Source organism: Canis lupus, chromosome 13 (genome assembly GCF_011100685.1).
Source record: "Canis lupus familiaris isolate Mischka breed German Shepherd chromosome 13, alternate assembly UU_Cfam_GSD_1.0, whole genome shotgun sequence".
Classification (NCBI taxonomy): Eukaryota; Metazoa; Chordata; class Mammalia; order Carnivora; family Canidae; genus Canis; species Canis lupus.
The window spans coordinates 30,130,444-30,140,470 of record NC_049234.1 but is presented as its reverse complement, the minus strand read 5'-3'; positions in this window follow the sequence as shown (position 1 = coordinate 30,140,470).

Genomic DNA, 10,027 nt, shown 5'->3' with positions numbered 1-10,027 from the left:
TGCTTCTGTAATCAGTCGTAAGGTCTCTAATTGATCCAAGAAGCAGCTGGGAAAGAATCCCCAGAGGGTTTCCAGCAGTGGCTGGCAGTGGAGGCCCATGTGACCCTGCTCACTCGCTGCTAACACATGTTGGAGCTATTTGGGACCTGTGATGTCACCCGGCAGGCCAGACCATGGCTGTGGTTATGATGTCATCTGCTGTCTGGCTGGGCGGCTCTGTGGCTGGTGAAGTCACTGGGGATACAGAGTCCCTGGAGGCCGCCTTGTCCCCTACACAGGGAGCCCATCTCCTCTGGACTCAGCCCACAGGAATGTGGCCAGATAGCCCAACAAGTGCTAGCCCTGCAAAAGCGGCAGCTGGCTGGGCCTGGGGGCACGAGAAGATATTTGCAGCCTTAAGCTCATGTCCTCCAGTCCTGCCCAGCCTGCTCCCCCGCTGCCACCCCACTGCTGAGAGCACCCGTACCATAACTGTACCTACTGGACTCTGCAGGAGCTTTTCAGGTTCAAGTCTGACTATCTTCGGCCACCCCTGACACGCTGACCACTAACTTTGCCTCATGGTGGGCCCTCGGCCTGATGGCAGCTCCTCACTGCCCCTGCATGGTTAACATCCACTCACCCTTCAAAGAGCTGGCCTGCCAGTCCCTCCCTGGCACTGCATACAGGCAGTGTGGTGGGACACCTGTGGCTGGACTCCCAAGTCACACTTCCAGATCCAGATCCCTCTTCCCGGGTGTGGCCCCGGACGGGGTGTCTCAGGCCTCTGGATTTGGGTGGAAGGGATTATTCATCCCTCATTTCATGTGAGAAGGGAATGAGGAATTCTCTGAGCAGCACAGGAAGATGCCTGATGGGGTTGGCCTCCATCAGGGTTATTATACGTGACGAAGAACCGTCCCTGCCCTTGTGTCTCACAGAAGTCTCCTTCCAGACATTTCTGAACACCTGGAAATGCACATAATCCTGCTAAGTTCACTTCCCCATCAGTAAGAGTGGGGTAGCCATAATTCTTCCATCGGCACAGATATCTAATTTGAAAACTGGAAATAAACTCAGAAGGAAACATTCTGGTCTCCCTTGGAGCCCAGACACTCTGGAGATCTTTAAAGAGGAAGTCACTGGCCCAGCTGACTGTGTTTACTACGTCTCTGTCTTAACCATCATGCACCCAAATCTTTGACCCAGTCTCAGTCCCTGTGAGCAAGAAGAGGGGCAAGGAAGGAAAATGACAGCTTTTATGTTTATGGCATATTTTGCCCCGTACATGGGCATGACCTACTTGAGATATTGTGGTTCAAGATGGAAGAAGCAACAAGCTCTCTCTCCAGTAAAGTTTTCTCCACCTGCTCCCTATAGCCCCACCACTCCTCCCATGACCATCAAATCGATGTAAGGTGTTACACAGTTGTGAGGAGATGTCTGCAGTGGGAAGGGATGTAGGGCACGAGTGAAAAGACAGGGCTTATGGAATCTGGGGGGAAAATCTTGACTTCGTTTGGAATATTATTAGATTCCCATTGCATGGGATAGTCCCAAAGGAATTCCCCCAAGATGTTCCCAGCTAAAATTTATTGGTTTTAAATTACCCTGCCTGGCACCCTAGGGGCCAAGTCCTCATGGGTCATGGGCCTAGGAAGCCATACAGTGAAAGATCTTGAAGGTTGACATGACATTTAGGGAAGAGAAGAATGTGAGAACCACAAGCATGGTGCCTGGCTCTCAGTAAACACCCACAAATGGTGGTAATGGTGACACTTCCGGTGTGCTTGGCAAATGTATATATGAGCCAAAGGGCTTGATGGTTCAGACTTCATAATCTGGAGGCTCTGTGTATTGTTTGCTTATTGCTAGTGTGACAAATTGGCTGAAAGCAACACAAATGTATTCGATCACAGATTCTGTGGGTCAGGACTGAGGTCCCATTTCCTTGCTGGCTGTCAGCTCGGGGTCACCTTTAGCTCCTAGAAGCTGCTGTCTGGTCCTTGTAAGTCGATCCCCCACATCGTGGAGTCAGCAACAGCATGATGAATCCTTCTTCTGTTTGGAATCTTCATACCCTCCCTTTCAGCCACATCTCTTCTGCCTCGGGCCAGAGAAGGTGCTCTTCTTTTAAGGGACTATGTGATGGGATTGGGCCCCCAAGAAGACACTCTAGAAATCTTCTCATATTAAAGACCCTGACTGTAATCTTACCTGCAAAGTCCCTTCTATCATGTGACGGCTTGTCCACAGGTTCTAGGCAGGTACCAGGGCAGAGACATCTTTACGAGGCCATTACACTGTCTACCACACTCCACGGCAAATTCTGTCCCATGATGCAAATGCCATCAATGATTCTGAGAGACTCCAAGCTGGAGAAATCTGAACTCTCCTTCATTCTTTAAAAAAAGCCTTCCTTGAGGGCTTGTTGTGTGCCAAAAACTTCCTAAGAACCTGGGATAAATACTGGAAATGATATGCTAAGAGAAAAGAGAAGGAGCAGGAAGAAAAAGAGAAACTGCTTTTGTTGCACATCTCCTATGTGTCAGGTGCACTTCCTGCATCTTCTCTAACGTTCAAGGGCAGCCCACCGAACAGATGCAAAAACTGGGGGTCAGGGGTCTGATCACGTGCCCAAGATCATCCAATTCATTCACTGCACAGTCAAGACACACACCCTCTCTCCCCTCTGCCCCTCCTGGTTTGAGACACCCAAGACACCTCCAGTCCACAGGGGAACAGAACATCCTTGGGGACCAAGCCACCAGGGGTCACTGCCCTCTTCCACCAGGAGGTGAGGGACCCCTGGGTGGGGGTTCCTGAGGCACCTGGAGGGGTCACTGGCTGACCTGCAGTCCCTGACCTGGATGCCGAGGCTTCTTCTGCAGAAGCCAGGGGAACTGTGATGACTGGGGTGGCGGGGGGTGGTGGGCAGGGGAAGCTCTGGGCTCTGAAGTCTCCTCCAGTCGAATTTACATGCTCTTGGCTGTCCAGGTGCACTCCTTCCTCTTTTTAATGACATGGTGTATTTACAGCTCATCCCACAGGGTAATGAGCTTCAGTCTGCAGACTTGTAGAGAACTGGGAAGAAATTAGGTGCTTCATACATGCTGCTGAGCAAAGCAGGAAGGGCCCTGACAGAGAACCAGAAACCTCTAAGTAAAAAGCGCTGCCTCCCAAGAGAAACTCACCTCCCGTCCTGGAATTGCTCTTAATTATGACAATTCACCTCTTGGACAGTTACAGTGTGCCAGATGCTGTCCTGGGCCATCGGTGGGTGTTTATTTATTTACTCCTCACAGCATCCTGGAGAGGTGGGGATATAGCTCTTGCTTCCTAACTTGGGAGGTGCTCAGAGACATGAAGGTGCTCAGAGATGTGAAGTAACATGGGCCAGGACACCGCGCTGGCCAGCCTAGGTTCAAAGGCAGGTGTGGCCTCTGCCAACTTGCAGCCAAGTCCCTCCCTCCGGCCATGCTCAGAGGCCAGCAGTGCCTCCAAGCCCTTCCATGATTTTATTGTGGCCCACAGCAACTCTGCAGTTGCGTGTTTTCTTCTCCTGTTTTCCAGGTAATCAAACCAAGCTTCAGAAAGGCCAAGAGTTGAGAGGGACACCAGAAGGAGGAAGAAACGGTGGCTTTGGAACCTGAGGCCGAGCTCCAGCATTTCCGTGCTGTGTCATCTTACTCTGTTTCATCTTGCCCTGGGACCACACAGGTCCGGACACCTGCACTGTTGTGTGAGGTCACACGGACTTGCCACCTAATGGAACGGATCTGGTACTCCCAGGTCTCTGCTCTGTCTGTGGTGCATGGGGGTGGCAAGGTCCTCTTATTTGTCCTTGTTTGTTATTTCTTCTACCCCGAACTCTGTGCCCCCAGGTCTCCCATGACCATCTCCAGCTGATCAGTCAGACACACACAGATGTCATCTCCTCCTGAAAGGGATCAGAGTGCCCCTTCTTTCCCTCACCTGCAGCCTGGCATACAACTGGATTCAAGGATGTTCATGACAGCTGGGTGAGGGCTGGGGAGGAAGGTGGCAAATGTCATTCAGAGGGAGGGAAGACCTCATGAGCCCCAGTTTAAATAAGAAGGAAAAAAGGGTATTAGGGGACCCCAGGGTCATGGTGGAAAGGACCAGCAAAGGCCTTAGGTAGACACTAGGCCCCATTTCCCCTTACAAAGGAGACTCTGGCCCAGGCCAGCCAGCACTTTGGGAGAGATGCCTGAGGGTCATGGCCCCAAGTCTGCTGGTCAGCTCCCTTGTCTCTTTCCTCATTGTGACCATCGCTCACTTTCCAACATGGAATGGCCCAGAACGTTTGTCTCCCATGGGCACAGTCAGGATGGGGTACCCCGGGCACAGCAGTGGACTTGGTAGTCTTGCTCTGGGAGCAGAAAGCAGAGCACCTGGTTGGCTGCAGGCAGGTCCACAGAAAGAGAGGAGAGTGGGCAGGGCCCCAGGAACCCCAGAAGGATGGGGACTGATGGACAGGAACTCAGAAGGGACCTAGCCCCCCTGCCCCCCAGCAAGTGGGGGTGGCCTGGGCATGACCACGGCAGCTCCTGAACATGTGGAGGCTTGTCAGGCTTTGTCATACCCTGGGAGCTCCTGTAAGATGCTGGGAACAAGTGTTGCTTTCTCTTGTGCAGCAGGGTGGGGGTGGGGGGGCCTAGAACGACATCTCCACATGCCTAAGCTTGTTTGCTTTCTTTCTTTCTTTCTTTCTTTCTTTCTTTCTTTCTTTCTTTCTTTCTTTCTTTCTTTCTTTCTTTCTTTCTTCTTTCTTTCTTTCTTTCTTCTTTCTTTCTTTCTTTCTTTCTTTCTTTCTTTCTTTCTTTCTTTCTTTCTTTCTTTCTTTCGATTTATTTCTTTATTCATGAGAGACAAACACAGAGAGATGCAGAGACATAGGCAGAGGGAAAGGCAGGCTTCTCCCAGGGAGCCCGATGCGGGACTCAATCCTGGATCTTGGGATCACGCCCTGAGCCTAAGGCAGACGCTCAACCACTGAGCAACCCAAGTGTCCCCAGATGTCTAAGCTTTCTATGTCATGTTTAGTTTTATTGTCCTTTGTACACAGCTCCAGTCACCTTGTGGAGAACACTCTCTGGTTTGACTTAGGTGCTCCTCGTATGGCTCCCGAAACATCTGCTTTGCCCTCACCACTGCACTTAGTCCACTGCACTGTGACCAGCTTCTTACTTGTTGGAGCAGGATCACTCATCTTTGTACTTTCACCACCAAGTCGAGGGCCTGGCCGGAAGTGGGGAATGAGCTGGATGAAATCTATATTGGCAAAGAAAACATCTAATTATTGTTCATCAAATTCTAATTATGCAGGGCCTTCATTTCTCTTGCTCCATAGGTATTTCACAGCAAAGTGAGGAGAGTGATGAGTTGTCCAGATTTTCCAGCCAGAGCTAATGCCCAAATTGGTCAAAGGGTTTGTTCTGGGTCATTCAGTTGGTGAGTGGCTGAGTCAGAACTCAAACTTCTGTCTGATTCCAAAAACCAAATACTTGAAAACCTCTATCTCGGAAACCTTAAGGCCGTGATTCCCAAACCTGGCTGAGATTGACCAGGGGTGGTGTAAAAACACACATGTTCTCCAAGAGAGGGTGGCAGCATAGAGTTCAAGGGGAAAAGAGGGTGAGAAGGAAGGGAGGGAGAAAGAAAGCAATTATAAATGCTAGATGAAATGAGAAGCTTCACCATAATATTATGGTCTAAACAGAAATTTCTCTAGACTGCAGCATGATCTTAAGCAACTGGTAAAGTATCATACAAGAGAATCTATTTGCTCTTAAGGGTAGACACATGGCTGTGCAAGTGACCTGAGGTTACATCATGAACCAAGAGAAGAGAGAGCGTGATCCTAGCACACTGCTTGGCCAGTGACATATAAATAAAGTCTTAATATGGTAAATGAAGTTAATAGGTCTTCAGTTGTCAGAATTACCCTATAAAACAAAGCATGGAAGGCTCAGGTGAGGTTGCAGGACAAAGTAAACCCAAGGACAAGGACAGTAAAAACAAAAAGGAAAAGAAGAGGAGGTTTAGGGATGCCAACAGACTCATCAGCCAGAAATTGTTGGGACATTGATGGAATAAGAAAAATACGTTAAGAATTACAAAAGCAGGGGCATCTGGGTGGCTCAGTTCATCAAGACTCTGACTTTTAATTTCAGCTCAGGTTGTGATTTTAGAGTCGTGAGATCAAGGCCTGTTTGGGCTTCATGCTGGGCATAGAGCCTACTTTAGATCCTCTCTCTCCCCCTCCCTCGTCCCCTTGCCCACCTCATTCACTGTTTCTCAAAACAAAAAGAAGAGGAAGAAGACGAAGACAAAGATGAAGAAGAAGGAGGAGGAGGAGGAGGAGGTGGAGGAGGAGGAGGAGGAGGAGGAAGAAGGGAGGTGGGAGGATGGGGGGGAGGAGAAGAATTACAAAAGTAACCAAAAAAAGGAAATAAGAATTATGCTGTCATCTTGCTTTTGGAGATATGTGTGAAGAGTCTGAGTGGGATTAAGTGGGCAAAACCCTCATCTATGTCAGCAGGGAATCAACAGGTCTGGTGTGAAGCTGATAAATCCCAGAAATAGGTAAACTCACACTGTCTAAAGTCATGGGGATGACCGGCAGAGGGGATGATGGCAGGTGGAGGTTACGAGAGGTAATTCCTTAGATCCAGGTGTTGTTTATTTGAAAATATAGTTTAACAAACCCTGCCCTAGACCTATTCATTCTGAAAAGATTGGCATCTCTGATTCCAAAACTGGGAATCTCGCATTTTTTACATGGTCACTCCTGCTTGGAACCACTGCCTGAGGGTCTTGGATGGTCTGGGAGGAGTTGTCCTTGTCTTCTGAGCTCCAGCAGGGACCATGGGTGACCCTGAGCTCTGGCCACTCAGCGGTGTCTGTGTAGGACCCTGGGAGGCGGAGGCCCTTGCAGGCTGATGTTATAATTTTCCTTTGAGAAATTCATTGGCCTCCTTTGTCCTTCAGGGTGGCTTCTAGTTCAAGAGGAAGCTGATTCAGATTAATGACTGGGCTTAAGGCAAATTTTTTCACTTCCTTTCTTAATTCCTCTTTTAGCTAATCCTTAAGGTCACTCTGGTTCCCACTGTGAGGTGCTGCCCTGTTCACCTCCTGAATTCTCAGTGACCCTGACTTTGGTGCTGGGTGTCCTGTGCCCTTTCTGATCTTTGCCGAAGGAAAAAGAGTTTGTGATGTCTCCTGGCTGCCCTGGTGCCCATCAGGCTGGCCTGTCCCATCTGGGCATGGACAAGGACTTCCAGGGGAATCTCTGTGGTGCAGGAGAGAGTGGTGGTGTGGGAACCTGGGGCCACCCTTCTTTTTTTTTTTTTAAGATTTTATTTATTTATTCATGAGAAACAGAGAGAGAGGCAGAGACATAGGCAGAGGGAGAAGCAGGCTCTCCACAGGGAGCCTGATGCGGGACTTGATCCCTGGACCTCAGGATTACATCCTAAGCTGAAGGAAGATGCTCAATGCTGAGCCACCCAAGAGTCCCTAGGGGCCATCTGAAACCAGTCCTGGCAGGGGCTGGCAGGGGCTGGCTGTGGGAGCCTGGTGTGCACTTCTCCCTGGCTCACTTCTTCATAAGGATATGCACTCAGGCCCCCTTCAGCTCAAACAGTCTAACTATGGTGTGTTTGCTCTTTGGTCACTCTTTTCTGTGAGCTGTTCCAGGCAGGGGCACAGACAGCCTGGCCTTTGGGTCCCCCAGGTTGCCCATCTATAGCTTTCTTGTGCCTTGAAAGGACTGTTAACTATATGGCTTATGAACACCGCCTCACTGTTTTCTGTTCACATACATTAGCACCCTTCATCAGCAGTGCAGATTTGCAAAGTAGACATTATTATTATTATAACAGGATGTTAAAATGGGATGTTTTCTAGCTCAATCTTCAAAGGCTGAGAACAAATAGCAGGTGCCATCTGGTACTAGACCTAGGTGTAGTGCAGGGCTGACAAAGGGGGTGACCCAACCTGATTCCACCAACATTAGACCATCATCCACTCCAGCCATGTTAAAGAATGTGGGTGATCCATTTTAAGGGCTCCTGGTGTTGGATTGGGGATTTTGATATTGGTCTGGAGCAGACTTTTTATTATTAGGAAAATGATGAGCTATGCCTGAGGTTTGATCCAGGGGTAGGACACACTATACCTATGAATAGGGATAACAATATATTAGTTTTCTATGGAGATTGTAACAAATTATCACTAATTTATGGGCTTAAAAATATACATATATTATCTCTCAGTTCTATAGGTCAGAAATCCAACAGAAAGCTCAGAGGGCTAAAATCAAGGTGTAGGAAGACTGCAATCCTTCTTAGAGGTTCGAGGGGAGAGTGCATTTCTTTGCTTTTTCCACCTTCTAGAGGCCACTCAATCCCCTCCTCCATATCCAGCACCAGCAGCGTTGGGCTGAGTCCTTCTCACACTGCATCTCTCCAGTCCCTGCACCTGCCTCCCTCCTCTACTTCCGAGGATCCACCTGGTGATTGTTACTACACTGTGGTTCATCGGACCCGTGTGAGTAATCACAGATACTTTCCCTATCCTAAGGTCAGCTCATTAGCAAGTTTAACTTCATCTTTGACCTACTGCCCCCTTTCAGTGTAGCCTCAGTTATTCACAGGTCCTAGGAATTGGGATATCATCTTTGGGGAGGGCCATTACTCTTCCTATAACAAACGGATACTAGGCTGAAATTAAAAAGCTCCAGCATACCCCTTGCACAGCATGCTTCACCCAGTAAACTTAATGGAATCCATTCTACAAGGAAGGAAAAAAAGATCAGAGAAGAGCAGGATCCATTCTTAACTGTGCATTGGAATTCCCTGATGTCTGGTCCCCACCCACCCCCTCCAGGAGTCCGATCTAATTGATCTGGGATGTGGCATTGGTACCGCAATTTCGTGAAAGGATCCTGATGATTCTAGCCAATGGCCAGGCTGGGAATCACTGAGCTAAAGGAATTAGTCCAAGTCATTCCACTACCATGAACACCTGGCAGAGCATGGTACCATGTCCAGATCTATCTATTTCAAAGCCCCTGCTAAGGTGTGGTGGATGGAAACTCTTATGCTTCTACCCCATTCATCTCTGCTAACTGCACTCAAGCTTTGTTGGGACAGCACTATGTCTAGGGAATATACTCTAGGGGATAAGTCATGTTTGTCTAATCGGATCATGGTGAGCCCATTCCCTATTGTCAGTGACTGGTCTAAAAGTAGGGACACAACACCGTTATGGCCAATGAGATGTAAAGGGAATTTTGCCCAGAATTTCTGGGAAAGAAATTTTTCCAAGAAAAGGAGACACTTGAAGGGAAGGCCCTTTGTACCATGTCTGGCTTGCTTCCAGCACGGATGCCATCAGGAGCAAAGTGATGTCTGGAACTGTGGCGGCCCTATTGTGTCAGCGAAGTGAGGCATCATCCATGTGCTGAAGACAGCAAAGAGGAGGGCCAGAAAGAGGCTGGGACCCTGAGCAATCCTAGGACCACCTCCCTCTTCCATTTAGGCACTTGACTAGAGTGGTACTTGTACTGAATAATCTTGGTTGATCCTCTAAGCAGGTGAGAGGTTACCTGAGGTCTTCAACGCTTACAGTAGGTTCTGCACAACACAATGTGGCTGTAGACCCATCCGAAGTCCAGGAAGTGCAAGGAAATAGAGAAAATCAGAAGACCTGAGTTTAACTCCAATTCTCCCCCTCCTTCCAGTATGAATAACAGCACATCACAAGCCTTTCTGAGACTCACCTTCCACATCTGCAAATGGGGGTGATGGTCCCAACATATGAACCATCCCTGAGTTTGGTCTGTGCTCAAATCAGGTGATGTGTGTAAACATATCTTCTGACATGCCTTATAAATGACAGAGACTGTTAATTGGCTCCATCTGCTTTTACTTTGGGTTCAGTGTGTGTGTGTGTGTGTGTGTGTGTGTGTGTGTGTGTGTGATTGAGAGAGTTTTAAACAGATTTGCCTTCATAAGTATGT